This window comes from Rhea americana, unplaced genomic scaffold, assembly GCF_003343005.1.
Source record: "Rhea americana isolate MKP2758 unplaced genomic scaffold, rheAme1 scaffold_43, whole genome shotgun sequence".
NCBI classification, from domain to species: Eukaryota; Metazoa; Chordata; class Aves; order Rheiformes; family Rheidae; genus Rhea; species Rhea americana.
The window spans coordinates 5460220-5470284 of NW_028186568.1; positions in this window are offsets into that span (position 1 = coordinate 5460220).

Sequence of the window (10065 nt, forward strand, 5' to 3'; positions counted from 1 at the left end):
AGAAAGTATCTATCTTTTCCTCAGATTATTTGCAGACATCTGAGGAGTGTCACTGAATATGTCTCCTGACCACAGAGAGAAAACGAAATTACAGGGATAGGAACAAACATTAAAATATTCAGCTCCTCTGATACCTACAGCTTATGCATTTATTTTTAAAAAAAAAAAAAAAAAAAAAAAAAAAGTATGAGGATTTTTCTCTTCTAATCCCATAAAACAGTCTTCTAGCTAGTTCTCATTTTGCCAAAAGCTGAGGTTCCCAGCTCCTTTTAATGAAAAGAAAGATCTCTACAATTTATGGCTTTTCCTGGATCTCTTCTCATCATTACCAGCCGCACTGCAGCAGTCCTGTTCTGTCACAAGCAATTTCAAGTTATTTTCCCTGTGACATCTTCTGAAGGCCCTGGCCCTGAAGTCCTGTCGGTTTTTAGCATTTCTGTCATCTTAGGAGTGCTTGTAACTGGCTCCATCCTCAGCTGAAAAATATGCTTCATTTTCTGGCATGTGTTATCAGTCTTCATTAGCAAACACAGAAATGAAAGGTTGCACTATATTTTTAATAATATCTCCATACCATTACAGTAACTTCCCTGTTGCCACTTCTCAGAGACCAACTCTGCTTTATGATGTCTAGTTTCTGTGGAGGATGGCCTCTCTGTTTGCAGTTACTGTGGRCTTTCAGTCTCATTGTTGCTGGGGCTGCTAACACTGCATTTGGGCCTTTGGCTTGGCAAGGCACTACACCCTGCGCAGTGCACAAGATGCCACTTGCGCAGGAGCATCCCTGACATGGTGGGGATGCTGAGCGATGGCCCCAGACTGCTGTGATCAGCCCAGGATGTGAGAAGAGGTGTGGAAGGGGCAAACCTGGTGCACATAAGGTGTCCTCCTGTCAACAGCAATGGGCAGGAGGAGGCGACAGGAGATTATGTAGAAATGAGTACTCCAGGGAGGACTAGCTTTCCCCACGTACAATTTCATCTATTGCACCCAGACAAAGTTTTATAAAGTAGCAGYAAACCCACCTCAAAGCAGTTCCCATCTCATTTGCAGGCATGTATTGTTTCCTAGCAGCTCATATTTTGGGGGACTAGAGGCTGGCATGCTCCAGCATGTGCTGCACAGGGAACATTGCTGCTGTTCTGTATCAGAGACATGAAACCTAACACTGTGAGAACACCAGGAAGCTTTAGTGGACATTTCACATGGCCATGCAGCATTTTCACACTGATGATCAGCTGAGAACAAACTGCATCAGTCCTTTTGGATCCTGAACTTAGCTCTGGAAGGAAGAAATTGTTGTAGTTCGTAGAATAAGATTTTCATTGAAAGTCTGCTGTCCTGCCACAGAGATGTAATGAGCAAAATTTATGTAAGTTCTTTCTAGTAGGCTGCAGGGGCAGCTGAATATAGGCTATTGAAGAACATAGCTGTGGTATTTTAAAATTCTACTTTATTTTTATTCCTGCAAATATCTGCCTTGCATTTTTATTTTAAATCTCATAAATACATTTATACCAACCTTTATTTTTCTTTCTCCCAATCACTGCTGTTCTCAATATACAGTGAGATAATTGGACATGGCATATGCTAGAAATCTTTGGTCTCAACATACCGCATGGAAAATACCACTGAATATTTTAGAGGCAGCAGAGAATTTGATGTAGGAAAAGTTAGTTTGCATTAGCCATGGAAAATACTCAGCCTCCTTGTTACAGCTAGTTAACAAATAGCCTGATTTTTTTGAGGATTCTGCCAGAAGTGACCCACAGCCATGTTCCTCACCCTTTAGAAAACGAAGTTTTGAGTGTGGCTTGTACTCTAATCAGTAAGTTTCAAAATAGAATCATTGTATTAAGACAATCCATCCCTGCTCTTGCACTGGGTACCGACTTCAGTGTTACCTTTCCTCTGRATCATCTTAGACCCAAGCGCTGTATGTACATTAAAAAGTTTAATACTCCAGAGAGCGAGCACGCACTTTCTCAGTGAAACAGCTGCAATTCTGAAGCTTAGGCCTGGGTTGCTCCCTCTGTGGCTTTTTCCTCCTACCCTGCATTTTCTGAATTTCCTTTATTTTAACTGCTAGAGATGTTTGTGTGGTGAGGAAGCACTGGTTTGAGCTCTGGCTATTAGAATGGAGATACACGATCAAAAACATCCATTGTAGGAAGCTGGGTATTTTTCTGTCCTTGATGTGTAACTTGGCATCCAGGGATGAGATTGAGGGGACGTTTTGCTGCCTTCTGAAGCATCAGCATTTACCCACCACTAGAAACAAGTTATGTGGTGTAGTTGTTATTCCTGGTGATTGAAATCTCTCTTGTCTGGCTTGTGGGTTGTGCTCCTATACTTAGGGTTATATTGTTTGCTGTAGGTATGATGGGGAGGAGTTTTACCTTGGATCTGCTGGGAGGAAATACTGGGAGCCTGATGGGCTTTTATTGAGGGTGTCTGCTGAGGTCAAACCTGAATCCTCTGCATTTTCAGGACTGGGCTATTGGCAATGCCTCCAGCTTTTCCCATGGCACATGTAGCTCTGAGCATTGCTGGGAGGGTTTTCTGCCCACTTGACTGTGCTCTTTCTGGTCAGATAGGAACAGAGGGCTCCGATGACCCCACTGTTCAAGTGATTGATTATGGGTTATCAGATGTGTGTTGAGCAGCTACAGCATCAGCCTCGCCTAGCCAAACGAATGAATGATCAAGGACATGCCAGTCACTGGAACAGACACATAAAGTCAGATGAAGCACATGGGTCCGTGTGGACAATATTTACTATTGCTGGCTTTGACCATGTTTATCTCAGGTTGCAGTCTACTCTGTTTTCTTTTAAACCCTCAGCAACTTGAGTCATGTTCTTGCATAAGACTTCTTACTTTCAATACATATATATATATATATATATATATATATATATAAAACCTTACCAGCCTACCAGCCTGAAAGGAAAAGTTCAGGAATGTAACTGTTCAAAGGGCCTGTGCTTGGAGGGCAATAAAAAAAAAAACCCAAATCATGTATGTATTTCTGAATGTCTAGAACTGAACTCATACTTAGGAAGTGTTTGAAGTTGGGTGTGTAGACACTAGACCTTTCTCTGGGAGCAACCACRTCAATGGCTAGTCGCAGCCCCAGCTCAACTACAAGCACTTGGATTCAGCTAGACAGGTCCTGTAGCAGGAGCTGAGGCTGTCTGTCCATGCCCTGGTTAACAGCAGGACTTGCTGTGGGAGCAGCTATGTATAATTTTGCTTAACATTTGCACTACAATTAACCCAGAGGGCACAAAACATTTCTTTTTGCAATTTGCTTCAAAGCAAACCACTTTCAGAGGCAAAACAGAATTACTGCTGAAAAATACAGGGCGAGGGCTAATATGTGAAGGGAGAGGTCTGTAGCCATTATACAGTTTTTATACTGTTTTCTATACTTGCAGCCTAATAGAGCAGAGTAGGAGCTCTCAGGTCAGAAGCCTGACTTTCCCAGGGACACTGACAGAGCACCAAATGAGCTTTCAGGTAACACAATACCTTTAAGGTTAACAAGCCTTTAAGACCCCACAGCTGCTCCCACTGCTCTGGGCCCTGCTTATCAACGTAGTCCTGCAGCCTCTGAGCTGCTTCCCTAATTCCAAGCAGGTGTCCACAAAGCTTTCTGGACAATTCCTCCTCATGTAGGGAAGCACGGATAAAACACAAAGCCCTGGCAGGCATGGTGACTGCAGGGACAGCTGCTCCAGTGGTAACATCCCAAGCCTGGAAGAGCAAAGTCAAGCTGCCAAGGGAAGTATAAGGTGGTTTCTGGTGTCCCTTTCTTAAGCTGGTCTCCTGTGTCCCAGGGCAAGGGCCTGGAGAGGTTTACAGCAGCTTGGTGACTCAGCTGGTTATCTAGCCATAGCTGGCAGCAGGTCCAGCTGGAGGCTGTTGCAGAAGAAGACAATTAACATGCAGGAAATCAGCTGTCTTCTGAAAAGAAGAGCTAAGGAAAGGAAAAAGTCTGTGAAAGACTTCTGGGAGAAGAGTTGTTCCTAGGGTCTGGCACTGTGCTCCAGTAGATAAGCTGTCTAGGAGTGAAGTAAGGAAAGCTTTGCTGATGCTGTGGGGTGGGGGTTGTTTGCTTCTCAGTTTTGCCTAAATGTTGTTCACTGTAAAAGTTACAAGCAGTTATTGGAATGAAACCTGGAAACTGGCTTTTCTTCTCTCCTTGAGTGTCATAGTGGTAAAGCTACTCAGTTTTTTGCAGGATGTGATGGTTTAATGAATAACTTGCAAGGATTGCAGGCATTTATGGCATGGGTGAGACTGGCAGTCACTAGGCAGGACCCTGACAAGATTCTCTTGTGTTACTGGAAAGAGCTATGTTGTTGGGCCACAGCTTATTTTACCTCTTACTGTTCTTATTTCATCACTTGTCTGTGGCTCTCGTCCTGCTGTGATTCTTGCCTGGAGTTCTGGGCTCTCCTAGGAGAGTGGCGCTGTGGTCCCAGTTTTGAAGGCTGTGGAGGGCTTAGGCTTTGCGTATCCTGAYGAGTATGTTAATTGTCCAGAAGTGTCCTCTCCTATGGTGTGTGTGCTCTGGGTATGGCTGCTTAGGTCTGCTCCTGGGGAGGTCAGATTATCTGGCTTGGAAAGCCCAAATGCCTGGWAGTGAGAGCAGCTTCAGGGTCATGGCTGCTCAGGATGCGGATGGCAGGAGATCTGCAGGGACTAACTTGGTGGCAGCATTATTAGTGCTGGTGGGTAGGGGCCACCTTTGCTCTCAAGGGGACTCTCTGACTTGCGCTATTAAAAGGAAGTGCTTAAATTGAGCAGGGTTTGCAAATTGTTTGGCTGCATGGTACAAAGCTGATCTATTCTGAGCTCCTAGGGCTGGATCAGACCTGTGCTAAGGACTTTAATGMGTTAATGTTATACTAGTCAACTTCGTGCATTTCCAAAGTCTTGTGTCTGCCAGAATATTATTGGTGGTCCCACAGAGCTCCCTGCTCTTTTCTGTTTATTCTCTTTACGCTCCTTATGGGAAGTATGGTGTCTAAACGTCACTGGCTTTCTTGGAGGCTGAGTACTTTTGCCTTTTCATGCCTGTTGTGAGGCCTGTCTGTGCCTTCAGGCATACTGTTGCTGTAGATTATGCAGTCGTGGCATCATGTCTAAACCTAAGGGCAGCTTTGCTGCAGGCATTGCGCATGTTGTTCGTGCCTGGTTCTGCCCACAGCAACCCAAACTAGATTTGTCTGGAAGTGCTGGATCCCCTCTGACTCTAACAGAGCAGCTTTTAGTTGCAGGCCCTGGTGCTGAACTGTGATTGTTGACTGTCAGTGATGTATGTAATTGTGCAATGGAAACATCAGTGTATCTCCAGAGAGCAGATATTTGCTGACTTTCTGTGTAAACGTTTTGTTCCGCTCAGGAATCTAGCGTTTTGGGGGTCACTACGTCTTGTCACAGTATCCTGAGGGCTTGGTGGGTTCCCTGTAGCTCTGCAAAGGCATTTTGGCTGAAGGCAGCTCGGTCTCGCCTTACRCAGCACAAGGCTTACGAGGACACATGGAGCTGAGATAGAAGGGATGAACGCAAACCAGGAATGTAGTCCTACTGAAAAAACACAGGGTTTTTGCTTGCATTCTACTTACAAAAGATGGTTGTTGTGCATCGCTTGCAGCCATAGAGTGTCCACGTCAGTATATCCATCAAAAGGCATAGTGACAAATGGAAGACCTGACGCTGGTGAACGTGCAGGCAGAGCTAGCTATGTTTGGGCATCACAATGCTGTCCTGCCCTTTGTTGTTGCAAATGCTATGCAGAACTATGCAGGTAAACTAGAATCTGGTAAAGAGGCAAAAGTCAGACTCAGATCTGACTACGGATATCTTCTCTCCCTTCAGATTGCCATTTGCATGTTCCCTGTGTCAAAGCTGCCAGGATGTTAACTGGAATGGGCAGTTTCAGTAAGCCTTCACAGGCCAAGGTAGCAGGAGGGGGAACCAGTACAAAGGGTATGTCACTGCAGTGACTGATCTAAGGGGCTTGCTAGCAAGCAGTATTCGTCTGCTCTTGTGGCGTTAGATAGCGAGAAATCACAAAAGATACCACTGTTAATTCCAGCTGGTAAACATCTACAGTGAATCCACAACTTTTCACAAAAAGGCAGAAAAGCTTTTCTTCTTGATGGAGGTTGGAGACGACAGCAGATAGCACACAAGCCGACATCCACAGCACAATGTCAGTGGGGACTGTCCAGAGCTGCAGTACCGTTACAGCCTTCAGGTGTTTGTTGGCAGTAGTCTGAGCCATGAGAACTGCAGGGCTACCTCTCGCACTGCCTGGTGCCTTTCCAACACCTGTCCAAYAGGTAGTTGAGTCAGACTGGCAGTGCCCAAAAGGCTGGGGCAGTCTTCTCGCTTGATGCAGAGCCATAAACTTTTTGTTCTGTATCTATGTTTAACCTAGAGGACTAACCACAGTGCYTTTGGAAACAGGGCCCGGTTTCTGCAGGTGAAACCCCTGCTAGACAGTCCCTTCTTTGCCTTCTCAGGCCCAGCATTGTTTGGAGGGGTTTGGCCTTTGCATGGGAGGATATCAAGGTTGCTGACTGGACATACTTAATGAGGATCCTAACTGGGACGGGGACAGCATTGCCTTTCCTTCTCTGTCCTGCTGTGTCTTTATCTCATCCAACCTTGGCCAAGCTGCCCTGGCCCTTCCCACAGACTGCCCACCTTGGCATGGGAGATGAGGGGGGCCTACTTGTGGCTGGTCTGGCCATGAGTCTGTACTCACTCCAAAAAGGCAGGTCTTGCTGCACCTCTTTGGTGTTTGTATTCCCTCATGGCATGAGCCCTGTACCATCTCCATAACRTGTCCCATTTAGATAGATACTGCAGTATTGTATTCCTTTCAGTGAACTTCGTCTTGCCTCTGTTGGGAAGTGCTGACCACAAGTCGGACACTGTAAAATAACTCTTCAGATCTGGCTGACTAAGCTCAGCCACGTTATCGGGGAGTATTAAGAACGGGCTTGCTGTTCTTCATGGATTCAGCCTCAGCACCAGACCCAACCAGAGCAATGTGAGTTGCTTCTCCAGCTCCTTTTTAARTATCATGTGCAGGCTGTTTGCGCTGAATGATCTCACTTCAGAGAGGGCTTCGAAAATGGGTGAGTGGGAGAAGTAATGCAGATGCCTGGGTCTTAAACACAGATGAAACTCATCAGAGCACACATATATGTTGCAAGTTGGGAATGTCAGCACTCCATGTCCAAAATAGTTAGGGCTGGAAGTATCCCAGGCCTGTGAATAAAACTGTAAAGAAGGACTGCTTGCTAACACATCAGCTGCCCTGCAAAATGCTTGCATTTTTGAAGCTGATTGTCAGTTTAACCTGGATTTATTCCAAATGCCAGCTCAGAGCATGTAGTGGGCAGAGTAAGCATGTACGTGTGCTTAGAAAGAGGTGGCGGAGATTGATTTTGCAAAGAAACCAGATAGGTGAGGGAAGAATTATCATGTTTTAACTTCTTGTTCTTTTGGATCGTACGAGCTTCTGGAGTGTCTTCCAAAGCTTTTTACAGTAGTGGGGGGGGGGTTGTTTTATTTTAATTTTTCTTTAGAAGAGGGAAGAAACTGATTACTAAAGTCCAGAGAAAAACAAGCAAGGGATAACACTCCTCATAGTGTTTGCCTTTAAATGAACTGCTAGGCACTTATTGCAGCCAGGACAGTAACTTCATGTAGCAGAAAAACATCAGAGGGGATGTGTATTGGAGATATTTGCCAGTATTAAGCTGGAAAAGGGAGGACAAGGGAGAGAGAACTCTGCTTAATGATGGTTCCCTAGGGAAATGAGAAGAGGTGTAATTTTAAGCCTGTGGTCTGTGGATAAGATGTGCCAATCTCAGATTCCTGAAGTCTGATAATTAAGAATGGCCTAGATCTTTTTTTTTTTTCTTTTTTTTTTCTTCCCCTATTGTTTCTATCAAAGCTGATGCTACATACTTGCCCTTGGTGGTGAGAACACTGGAATTCTATTCTCTTTTTTTGCTCAATTTAGGCCCTGGTATTTGAACTGTTAGTACAGACATTTGAATGTGTTCAGTCATTTGTTTAAGCATTTCAGGAAGTTTTCTGAAGCTAATTTCCAAGTCATTAGAGACATGATGTCATATATTAAAGAAACAAGAAACCTATGGTAAATTTGGATCATCACATCACATTATTCAAGTACTGAGTTTTGTACTGTTCTTCCAAATGCTTTGTCTTGATCTATCTCAAACTTGTGAGTGTGGGGATCAACCCTTCTTTTTACCTAAGATCTTGCATAAMAACACGGTTGGAGTTGGTTTACTTCTCTTGTGAAGTAAAGAGGCGGTTAAAGTARACTCTCATATTTGTTCTTGCAGTCCAAGGAGAGATTTGCAGTAGAGCTTTAGAGCTCTCTGTACAGAGCCCACGTGGTTCCCCCAGAGTGCCACCACCTGGGCGAAGCCCTAGGATATGCCTGAAATGATGAGTAGCGCTCAGAGATACCTTTACAACCTTGGGCCTCGGTGCCTGGCAAAAGCCTACTGCAAGGCGCACGTTCAAACCTTTAAAATACACAGTTGCCCCGTTCATTAGCTATGTTCCCTCTCCCTGCCCCTCAGCATAGCTGTAAAATATTTGCTTCTAAATGTCACCAAGGACTAGTTCAATGTCGCTTTCAGACAATTTGAATACATTGSCAACATAAGTCAATGCTGGCACTTTGCCACTTACTGAAAATGAATTTAAATTAACAAACCTGAATGTAGCTGTTCACTAATCTAGCCTAGGAGGGCAGATACATAAATTCAAGAAGGCTATCTTACTTTTTTTCCCCTCATATAAACTAAATGAGAAAGGGCAAATATAAAACAAAATAGAACCTGTGGTTTTTTTTATTTTTTTTTTTTTAAGGATGTAAGGAGAAGAAATCTGTATGCAACATTTTCCCTTTGTTCATGYCCTTCAATTAGATCACCCGTACCCTTCTTTGTATGGTATGTGGTTTGCATTTTTGTCTGGCTGAGGCTATTTTTAACGTCACTGCACRAAAGCCAGGCTGGTGCTGTGTAAGGCCATGATACCTTCAGAAGTCCTGCACTCCAGGCCTGTCTGCTGCTCTGTGAGTGGACACTGCTGCTTCTTCCTCTGGCTCAAAAGGGGCTGCAAACTCATCAGCTTGCAGCTACTTCTCCACAGTGGGAGTTGAAAGCCTTTCCCACTAACCACCTCATTCTGCCTGTTTGTCACATTTTATGGAGGTTTGGAAAAGTGCRTCATAAAATGGAATCAGCAATGAATATTTAAAAACTTCTGTGAACTTTTCAATGCTAATTATGGTTGTCCTAGGCTGGCAAAAATCAAGAGGAGACTTTCTTTGTAGTATGGCAGCTGCCAAAGCATGAAGCTACATGTGGAAATTATATATATAATTTTTGAACTTCAGCGTAAGTCAAGGTTTTGTTAAATCAGCTGGTGCCTTTGGCCAAGTCTTAAATTACTGGGGGTTTTTTTATTTGTTTGTTTGGTTTTTTTTTGGGGGGGGGGGGATTGTTAACACTGTGCTGAGTTGTGGCAGAGTTAACTAATTGTGCTGTTTGCACTTGCACATCAAACTGCTTCCTTGGGCTCTGCCGACAACAGTACTCCAAGGACATGAGGAAGCTTAATGGCTTGTCTACAGAGGGGAGCTGGAGTGCTATATGCTACTGTGAATTTAAAGTATGCCAGCCACGTGCTGTGCGTGAGGCAGCTCTCAGAGCATAGTAAGCTGCCCTGCACAAAGGGTAAATAAATAAATAACTCCATGTGAGGACACCACTTTATTTAATGTAGAGCAGCTACTGTGCTATACACTCTGTTGTAGTTTACTGCCCGCTGGCTTCCCTTGTATGGAAAGTGGGGCTTGGCAAGTGATAAATTCCATCTGTAGCAATACATCTATTGAGAAATGTAGGCACCAGACTGTAGCTTTTGGCCGAATTTTAGAATTGTACCTTGAAAGCTTTTGTCTGATTCTAGATGTGTCTAGGCTTTTTCTGCC